This window comes from Pinus tabuliformis, chromosome Q (assembly GCF_031772625.1).
Source record: "Pinus tabuliformis cultivar Carrire ecotype Pingquan chromosome Q, CPIR1, whole genome shotgun sequence".
Classification (NCBI taxonomy): Eukaryota; Viridiplantae; Streptophyta; class Pinopsida; order Pinales; family Pinaceae; genus Pinus; species Pinus tabuliformis.
The window spans coordinates 663,247,530-663,258,560 of record NC_142296.1 but is presented as its reverse complement, the minus strand read 5'-3'; the positions used below and the strand labels follow the sequence as shown (position 1 = coordinate 663,258,560).

General features: G+C 38.5%; 1 pseudogene; it reads left to right on the top strand.

Moving 5' to 3' along the window:
• The first annotated feature begins 5,410 nt into the window (after positions 1-5,410).
• LOC149221280 (uncharacterized) overlaps positions 5,411-11,031 on the top strand; it is a 79,601-nt pseudogene continuing 73,980 nt past the window's right edge.

Here is an 11,031-nt window from a genome sequence, read left to right as displayed (position 1 = left end):
ATAGGTAAGACATGTCATACTCCATATACATGCCTAGGGAGTTTCCGATGCAGTGAAAGATGTCTTCAGACCAGGAATGTAGCGGGAGCCTCGACATTCCAATCCAGATTGGGATGACCCCTATCTGCTCTATTTCCAGGTCGAAAAGTGGTGTCCATCCCTTCAGAAGGACAGGCGCATGCTCAAAGTGCCAGAATGAAGATAAAACCTATTTCGTGTGGTCAGGCTTGGAAAAAAATTAACACGAACCAGCCTCTCATGGAGGTTTACACCGTAGGAGTATCAGCCAAGTGATGTCCCCAGACCATAGAGGCCCATAACTTTAAACGGGCCGCAAAGTAGTTTCAGCCTTGGATTCTTCCAACCAAAACTATGTCTGTGAAATACATTGTTTCCCCTAACTGAATGTCCTCCTCGAGCCTGAGAATGATGTCTTCAGCTTTAGATCTAAAGATTCTAGATTTATTGTGAGGCCTCGCTTCAGCGACTGTATCCTCCAGGTGATCAGAGCTTTCCCCAAAGACAGGTGTGTCCTCAGGAGGAAGGGGATGGGTGATAAGAAGAGCGTCTGATAAGGGATGGATGTTCGAGAAGCTGTTGAATGGGGGAGTAAATGAATGCGGCGTGATCAGGGGTTCGAAGGTGACTATGGTGGATGAGATAGGTAATGAAAATTTGAGGCCAGAGGATGAAGGGAGGGAGGTTAGGCCAGCACAAGTATCCACAGGGTTAGGATTAAGGCAACTCGAGGCAAACCCTAGTGACAAAGGTGACAGCGGAGGGGTGGAAAGGGATGACTAGGTCAGGGGGTCATTTGATAGAATCACCGAATGGTCCGAAGGGCCCGAGAACGGAGGTAAACTGGCAATAGTTTCATTCAACACACAGCTAAATAGGGTTGAGCCTTCCTCGGTAGCATGCGGGGTCATCCAGATAGAGCCTTCCTCTAGTGGTTCCTCCGAGTAGTCAACAAGATCGAGTTCCATAGCTATCGGGGAACATAGATCACCAGTTTCCTATGGGTAATCGTCAAGGGAGTTGCAAGAAGGGTGGGCGGAAGTGTGACCAGAGACATAAACATTAGGTGCGAAAGCAGGTAGGTTACGGGCACAGTAACTTGGTAAAAAACCTTGTTACGGTAGCAAAGACAGATGGTAAGATAGAGCAACCATCATTGTCAAAGGCCTATGTGTTCCTGTTGTTTGCTGCCAAATGTAGTGGCTTGTACTGCAGACATGAGGCCCTACCTGTATTTGCCCGTGCATTCCATTCATGATTTCATTTGTGAATTACATTAGTTGAATGTTAATTTTTATGTTAATTTTTCCCATCAATTAAGTTGAATAATAATTTCCCTAAAAAATTTAAGGAAAATGGTTTTAAGATAGTTAAATTTATTCTCTTATCCAAACAACCCATGTGCTAAACCTATGTGACTCAGGCTCAACACATGAGTTCTATTTAGTTTGGACAAAAAAACACCAAGGGGTGCACTCAGATAACCTAGATCTGATACCATCTGTTAGAACCCCACACTAGTGGCAACTCAAATTCCACTTATGGGCATAGTGCAACACTGACTAACCTTTTCATTTTCCACTACTTGGACTTTCAGACTACACCTATCCAACACTTCGCCAATTTTTCTTCATTTTTTTTATTACTTATTTATGGTGAAAAATTATATTCATTCAAGTTCAATTGCATTTACTTCATAACATGTGCAACATCATCAAACAAAAATGAACATCAATGTACCCACATTCATGAAGTGAGGGGAAACTCTTGATCAAGTCTACCCAATCACTTATAAAATCTCTTAAAATAATATTTTACAAGTACAAATATTTTTATAACTATGCAATAATTTTCCTTGTGCATTAGTCCATGTAGCCTATCATGCAGGACTTCCCGACTATCTACCTAGATTGTGCAGTCTTCCACACTCTTCACTGAAATCCCAAACCTGTCATGCAACCTCTGCCCCGCAACTCATACAACTCATTCAGCCTACATGGGTCATGCAGGTCACCTAGGTCGTGCAACCCACATGGGTCATGCAACCCACCTAGGTCATGCAAGCCACCTGGATCGTGCGCCCTACTCGGGTCATGTAGACCCGACTCGTTGAGAAAACCATGTGGGAAACACATTCCAAAACTCATGTGAGAAACTCATTTCAAAACTTGTGTCAAACATGTTCAATTAACCCCTATACAAAACGTGTGTCAAACATGTTCAACAAACCCCTATGCAAAAGTTGTTCAGATAACCCGTGTTAAAAACTCATTCAAAAAACCCATTTTAGAACTTGTTTAGGATTTTCCTTCAACAACTCATTTAAAATTTTGTTCCGCCCATCGGTGTAGGCACATGCACTATTATGCCCTCGTACGCCCTGTAGTTCACTTGAATCACCTGAAAACTTCATACCTATTTATGAATGATGAGTGAAACCGGACGTGTGGATGGGTGAGGTCATGTGAGGGTGTCAGAGGGTGTCCACTCAAATGAACGTGCGAAGTCATGTGAGGGAATCCACCTGAACGTATGAGCAGAGTCGCGTGAGGGATTCCGACCAAATGAGTCACACGGGTTCAACACATGGGTCCACTGCAACCACTGTTGTCGTATTCCTGCTTCAATTGTCAACGCCACCTTTCTACAAAACAAGCTAGTGGTGACATAATTTCCATTGGTGGGTGGGGTGCGACACTGACCAACATTTTCATTTTCTTACTACTACAGTTTTATTTCGTTAAACGTTGACTTCTTCTTTAAAATGAAGCGGAAATAATATTTCATACTTCACTCAATTATATTTCATTTGTGCAATGGAAATAAACATGTACAAAACACAATGTACACGGGAGGGGAAAATCTTGAATAACTCTGCCCAAAAACACTTATAAAATTTTCAATAAATATTTTATAAGTTACAATTTACAAAATCAAAGTATGTAGCAATCTGCCCATGGTTAATTAGGTGTGTAGCCTGTCGTTCAATACTTCCTGAATTCTATCCACACCGTGTATTCTTCTGCAACTCTGCCTAGACCTACCTTGAACATTTCCGCAGTTGTGACTCACTCTGCAGTCGCACTGTCTGTGTGCACCGTCTACACTATTCAACTTTCTGCATTCTAGTTTTTTCTGCAGTCAAGTTCCGCAGTCATGCCTTCTACACTATAGCTCATAAACCCTAACTTTTTGTTCACCCAAACTATTGTTCTGACCTCTGCCCATTCTTCCCACCTAGGCATGCGCATGGCCCAACTACATTTCTTGTTGCATGTGGCCTGCTTACGCCCTAGCTTCTGCACACCCCAAACGACTCTACGAAGTCCTAAACTTCTACATTGAAATATCCTTGACTCATCTACCCACTCAGCGATATGAAAACTCATTATGCTATGTGCAGATGGTTTGATGAATGATCAAACAAATTCCACCCATGTTTTACTTATACGCTTTCCTTCCAAGAATTTTCCCAAAGGTCGTGTCAATTTTCCCTACACTTGGTTCAGCCCACCCATACACTGTCTAAGTGACTTGCATGCCCCTTCTATTTTTCATTATGTTATGGGATGACCTACGTTCATTTGAGTAGGCACCCTTACTCATCCACACATGCCTAGCTGTCGCACTACTCAGTCTCCCAACACCTATCACACTGGTTATTCACCCATCGCACTCTCCCACCGAGTCACCTTTAACTAAAATCCTTTAACCAAACTTGCCCATCCCGCTCCTTTAACCAAACACGAGTCTCTTTTAACCGAACTCTGACATCCATCATTACAACATGCCCGCTACTACGTACGCATGCCCGTCGCAAACTCGAGTGTGCCTGCCCCTACATCATCAGTTTTTCGACTCTCTCACCCATGGGTGGTTGACTTGGGTGCTTGCCAAATCAAGGCTCTGACATCATCACCCACTTTAAAAAGGTTTGTCGCTCTCGAAAAACTCCATTCCCAAGACCAAAATGTCGCAAAGTGTAACCAACTCCAACATAAAATTCTCATATTGAATGAACTCCATACTCTACATCGAGCAAACCTTCACCAAGGTGCATGAACCTATGTGGGTAAGACTCGTTAATCCATGGTCATCAACCATACTTGTCGCAATCCTCCATGTTGCCCCATCCTATGGAAGGCTGCTCCCTCCAACTCAGTTGCATGCTACAATTGAAACTCATATAATGTCAATCTACCATGTATCGTCATCATGTGAAGTGCTTCTATGATACTCCAACTCAACGCAAACACATCTCAGTGCACTAGTGGTACCCATGACTCAAACTAGTTGGTGATTAGTCTAATTTTCACACTTAACTCCCGAGAATGCACCTCCTCATGCCCTTGTCAATTCCTTCTAGAACGTCTCATCACATCATCAACTCAATCAAGAAATCTACCCATCAATCCAATGCTTAATATGCCATACCCAGGGCCATGAAGAATCTCCATCGCATATGAAATATGCTACCCATCAATGTTCTCAAAGTGGCAAGTTTACACCTATCCCATCATCTCAAAGGGTCTCATTACCATGAGCAGGTCATAATGAGCCCTATCTCAATGCTAAGTCTACAAATCAAGAGGGGATGTGAAGTTTGAAAACCTTCCATCCTCCTTCTCCAACATCTTAATCCATGTGTCAGTGTCGTCTTCTTCCAACCTATGCATGTATGCTTCATGAACTTATCTCTAAGTTCAACATTTTCAGCTTTCAATGCATCCATCTCTAAATAAATTTCCTCAATACAGTCCAACACCTTGTTAATAAAAACTTCTTCAACATTCATGCTTGATTCACATATCATTGGTTCCTCTACATTTTCTGCCATCAACTTTCCTTACGATTGTGTCAATACGATACACTTCCATGTTCAATTTGGCTTTGACATGTTGTCTTAACCTTGCCAAATTCCCTAATGTTTCACTATAACCAACTATATAGTGCTCAAGTTCAATACCAACTACAACTACTATTATCATATTCCTGCTTCAATTATTAAATCCCCCTTCATACAAAACAGTCTCTGATACTTTGAACATCGTTGAGTGGGTAGAAAAGTCAAGGGGAGTTTAGTGTGGAAGTTTAGGACTTGGCAGAGTCATTGAGAGCATGCAGAAGGCAGGGCACAAGCAGGCCACGTGCAACATGTAGTACAGCTAGGTCATGTGCCTGCTGAGGTGGGTAGAATGGGAGGAAATCTAAATGATAGTTTGGGTGAATAGAAAGTTAGGGTTTCCGAGTTATAGTCTGAACCACAATGAGGAAGGAAAAAATTATGGTTAGAACATGATTGCACATCTGAACATTATAGCTCTGATACCATCTATCATGGTCCCATATCTTAAGGTGACTACCCAACCTTGTTAACTGACAACACGTTCGGATGACAATTTCGGTTAAAGGAAACTCATGTTCAATTAAAGGTGAGTCCAGAAAATTTTGGTTAAAGGCATGTGGATGGTGAGTTCAATTAAAGGCATGTGCAAACAAGTTTAGTTAAAGATGTGCATATGGTGAGTTTGATCTAAGACATGTATACAAGTGCGCAAATGGACGTGCGGATGAACATGCAGATGGGCATGTGGATGGGAAGGCGGACAAGCATACGAACAGATGTGTGGATGGGTGTGTGGAGGGGTGTGTGGATGAACATGTAGATGGGCATGTAGATGTGCATACACGCGGAGGTGCAGATGGGCATGCAGGCAGGCCTGCGAATGAAACTGTAGACATATCGGTTGGGGTGTGCGGATGTTCATGCGAACCCAAAGGAAGGTGAATGTACACAACCTCTAGTGAATTCATTAGGTAGAATGACATATAAGTACAAGTGGAGTGTCATTCATTCAAGCATCTAAGGGACTCAACCAAAAGGATTTTGACCAAGCAAGAAAAGAAAAATTATAGGAGCATGAGCTTAGTAAGGTATTTTGACTATAGGAGGAAGAGGAAAATTCAGTACGTTAGAACCGAATTGTAGGAGGCCGAGTTCCATAGGCAGTCTTAGTTTCCACAGACTGGGTTTCTAGAGGTAGTGCATTTCCACAGACTCGGTTTCCACAGGTAGTGTGTTTCGACAGACTAGGTTTCCACATGTAGTGCATTTCCATAGACTGGGTATAAACAAGGTTTCTATAGGCCAAGGTCGAACACTTAGGTAAGTCTTGACAACATAATTTTGAGGTTTCTCCATATGTGCGCCAACATCAGGTTGGGCATGTGGACAGATTCAAACCAAGGGGCATGCTCACATAACCTAGCGATGATGCCATCTTTGACAACCCAACCCTAGTGGAAACTCAGATTCCATGTGCCCAAAAACCATAACTCATTTCAAAACCAAAATATTTTATAGATATTTTATTTTAACTTATTTTTACAACATTTTTAAAATTAAATCAGAATGAGAAAGTTATATTTTTGAGATATATATAAACCCTATACCCTCTCTACATCTAAAAATATTCCATTAAAATTTCATAAATTGCATCTCTATGAAAGAAGAATGAAATAGAAGATAGTTTTATATAATAAAAAAATTCTAAACAATAATTTTCTATAGTTTGAAAAATCATATTTAAAAAAAAAATTAAAATGGATTTCCAAGAACAAAGTCTAAAGTCATTATAATAATATATTTATGTAGATAGCCATGTCAATTTTAGAATAGACATTCCATAATTTTAATTTAATTATAGTAATTACTAGGTGTATGGTAGAGATTTAACCTCCATGAAATATGTCAAAGTATGAAATTGGTGTATGAGACCCCCTTATTTGCGGGACAAGGGACCCACCTCTACACGATGTATGAGACCCCCTTATTTTTGGGACAAGGTATCCACCTCGACACAGTGATTTGGCTGCTAAGTCTACGAAGGCATACATAATTTAACCCCCTTTGGTTTTGAACCTGTGACCTCTTAGGAAGAAACACACGCTCTTAACCATTAGGCCCACTCAAGTTATATATATATAGTTAGTTTGTTAATTATTTTTCTGGGGTAAACTTTACACTTGTTTAATGGATACAAAACTTATGTGATGAATAGAATACTTAAAGAAAATATATTTGTACAATTTTTTAATTAAAAAAATTTGAAAACAATTTTATGTAATTTTTTCTCTAAATAACATTTTATATTTTGAAAAAATTATATTTTCCCTAATCAAATTTAAATAGATTATAATATTATAACAAAATTTAAATACATTATAATAATATATTTAATATGAGTTTATCACATTATTTACTTGAATTTAATTATAAAAGATAAAAAACATTATTTAAAATAATCTAAAATAAATATAATTGGCATACATTATATAAATGTATATACATAGGACTTGTATTTAGGTGAGAATTTTTGGAGTTTCCGGGGTGAAAAAATTTTGGTTAAATTTTGTTTTGTTGTTAGTTTTTTGACTGCATCTATGGATTCAATGCCCTAAAAAACTTTTGTGGTACTTCTATTGTGCAGATTTCACTTGCAAACTTGTGATTTCAATAAACCCCTATATGATTCTAGACAAATTAGATCGCAAAATAAACCAAAAACCTTTTCAAAAAATCACTCTTAAAAACCACTAGTATAAATATATACTTATTAATTTATATAAATATATAATAATAAACATTAAACAAAATTGTTACATACATTTTAACTCATTCAAATAATGGTTCATCATGATTATTCTATAACAAAAATAAAATTCTTTGTGACGAAATGACATAAAGATTTTTATGTCAACGCGTTTGAAACAACTTATTATGGTTCACTATCATCATGATTACTCTATTCAAAATCTCTTTCTATATGGACATTCACATTAATGTTTAATATTTATTTTAATAAAATGATAAATAAAATTTATAAACAATAAGAAAGAGATTCACATTAATGTTTAGTATTTCTTTTAAGAAAATGATAAATAAAATTTATAAAAAATAAGAAATAAAAAAAATCACTTTTAGTATTTTTCAAAAATATGTTTTAATTAATTAAATTAAAAGATTTTTTTTAAAGATGTTTTCTAAATTATTCAAATAAAAATGATGGTCGGAAAAGTGACAATGGGGTGCCAAAAAAATGTGCTTGTATTTTTAAAAGGACACATTGATGCATGAGCCTCTAGCTTCGACATTCCTTAAAAAATCATTCCCAAATTCATATGTAGGTGTTGTTAAGAATGTGTGCATATTTCTTAAAATGCAAACACATTCTTATTAGTCCCTACTTTCAGCATAGCAGGTACTATAGCGTTCGATCGAGCGTTGAGTTCATATTAGTTGCCATTGACCAAACAATATATTCCCGTACATTTCAGGTTTAACCAATATTTTAAATAAAATATTCTGCTCAACAAAATTTTATCGAAAGTTTTTGTTTCGACCTCTTATTGCCGGTTCGACTGTATACTTTTCTCAAAACTTAGGATAAAGAGTTTGGGGCTCGATTGTGTACTTTTGTTAAAACTTAGGATAAGTAGTTTGGCAAGCTCGTGTGCTTTTCTTAAAACTTAGGATAAGTAGTTTGGCTCTTTGTGAATTTTAAGCAAAGTTTGCTTCCCACCGCAAAGCTAGCCACCTGCCAGCCACCTTCCATCTTTGGTTGCCACCGCAAAGCCAACAACTCTAGCCACCTGCCACCACAAAGACTTTGGTTCATATGTGAGTGAATAACCATAGAAGAAAGAACAATTGCGCTCTAAGCATTTCAACTTCTGTGTACAGAACCACTCACCTCTATCTGCAGAACTGCCATGAATATAGTTATCAGAAATGTTGCCATGCTTGGCTGCTCACAGTAGGTGCTTCACCTCTGTGTGCAGAATCGCCATGAAAATACCAACAACCATCATTGATGCTTTGCGCCCTTCACCTCTGTGTGCAAAACAACCATGAATATAGTTATCAGAAACGCTGCCATGCTTGGTTGCTCGCAGTAGGTGCTTCACCTCTATGTGCAGAACAACCATGAATATAGTTATCAGAAACACTTCCATGCTTGGTTGCTTGTAGTAGGTGCTTCACCTCTGTGTGCAGAACCGCTATGAAAATACTAGCAACAATCATTGATGCTTTGCGCCCTTCACCTCTATGTGCAGAACCGCCATGAATATAGTGTCAGAGACGCTGCCATGCTTTGCTGCTCGCAGCATACACCTAGAAGAAGTATTGAATTTCTATAGACGCACCTGTAGAAGAAGCAGTGGATCCTAGAAATCCCTCAAAAGTGTTCAAAGCAAGCTCAAGGATGTTCAGAGAAAAAGTGGAAACTAACAAACAAAAATCAACACACTAAAAGGTATTTTCAAATTCCAAATTTGAGCAATTATTCTATCTATGATAAAATAGTTATAGTAAAAATAAAACAAAAAGAGAAATACAAACCTTGTTTGTGTTGTCCAATTGGGATTGTAGCTCTGCTATTTTTACCGTAAGTCAATGATTACTCCTAAAGAACCATGGACAGGATCTCGAAGTCTCTAGTTTGGTTTGTACACCATGCTCCTTACTGTATCACGTCTATGCTCGGCCGAAAGATCCTGTAACAGATCATCACAACATCAGACTATCTTTATGTATTTGGGCAAGGTAATAATTAAGATTAATAAGTTTGAATGAAAAAAATGCTCTAATTTTTTCTAAGAATCTCTAAGTATCTCTTATCTATGTAAATAATAGCCCCGAATTCGAGCGCTGAGAAAAAACATCAGTGCAGAGAATACAAAATAACAGTGTACATGCGTTAAACGTCGTAAGAGGCAAAGCCCTCCAAATTATCAAAGGAGGAAAATAACATCAAATATATTTAAAAGAGGTTATTTCTTTTAAACAAATACAGTCTATCGAGGCCTTTAAACTATAGCACAAGCTAGGCTGTTGAAACAACATAAATAATAAATCTTATACGAGTTTGAACAAATACATAGACTACCCAGAACCCAAAATGCACCTGTGACATCGCCTGGGAGCGCCAACGGAGATTGAAACCAAATGAGCAGCAAGCCGAGTATCAAGGCATGCCAGGGAAACTAGAATTCCCATGGAATTAGCAAGAGTTGACAACATAAGAGGCTGGTAAGGCCAAAACAATGAAAACAAATATGCCAGAGATCTTACCCTGAAGCAAAACCCTAATGGTTTGAGCCTGCGTGCGAAGGAGGAAGGTCGACGGACTGTAACCTGTCAACAACCAAATGCAAGGTGGATTAGAATCCCAAACATAGAAAATGGGAAGCAAATCAGAGCAATAATAACACAATAGACATAAAATGTGTCGCCGCTCACCTGAGGGATGGTCTCCTAGTGTTGAAAATCCCTGTTGAAAATCCCTTGGAAAAGTGCAGAGCCAAAGTAGCAGCTCGACAACTGACAATAGCCAACAATGGTGAACATTGGAAGGGTTACAAGCCCTCCATCACCGAGAGTATACTTAGAGAGGAATCTTACCGAAACATATAGTGCAAATGAAGTGCGGAAGGTAGGGTTGGATCGAGTGGTTACCGGAAAGGAACCTTAGGGAAAATCCGACTGCGTTTCCAAGGTAACAAATCGACGCCTGAAAGAAGGCTAGATGTAACAAATCTACGCTTGAAAGGAGGCTATATGGCAATGAAATAATCCAAAGCCTGGGGCCGGATGGCCATCCGTCATTAGACATAGCTTGGTTAATATGCTCTGAATTGCTTGCATTTTTTTGTCATGAATTTATGTGCCACATTTTTTTCATTTTTTTTTGCATTTCCATGATTCAAAATGAAATAAATCCAAGAAATTTATGTGACAGAGTTCTTCATTTCTTTCATCTCGTCATTTGCATGAAGCACGATAAAGTCATATGCTTGCGGTAAATTTACCCAAAAATAATTAGAATTTAAGTTTCGTTTGCAAGAATATTATGCGTTAATAACTTAATTGTCTTGAGTTTCTATCATTTGAGGAAATAATTGAATATATTTCTGTGATAAAGCTCTAGCATTTCTCTCATTCCAAGGGCC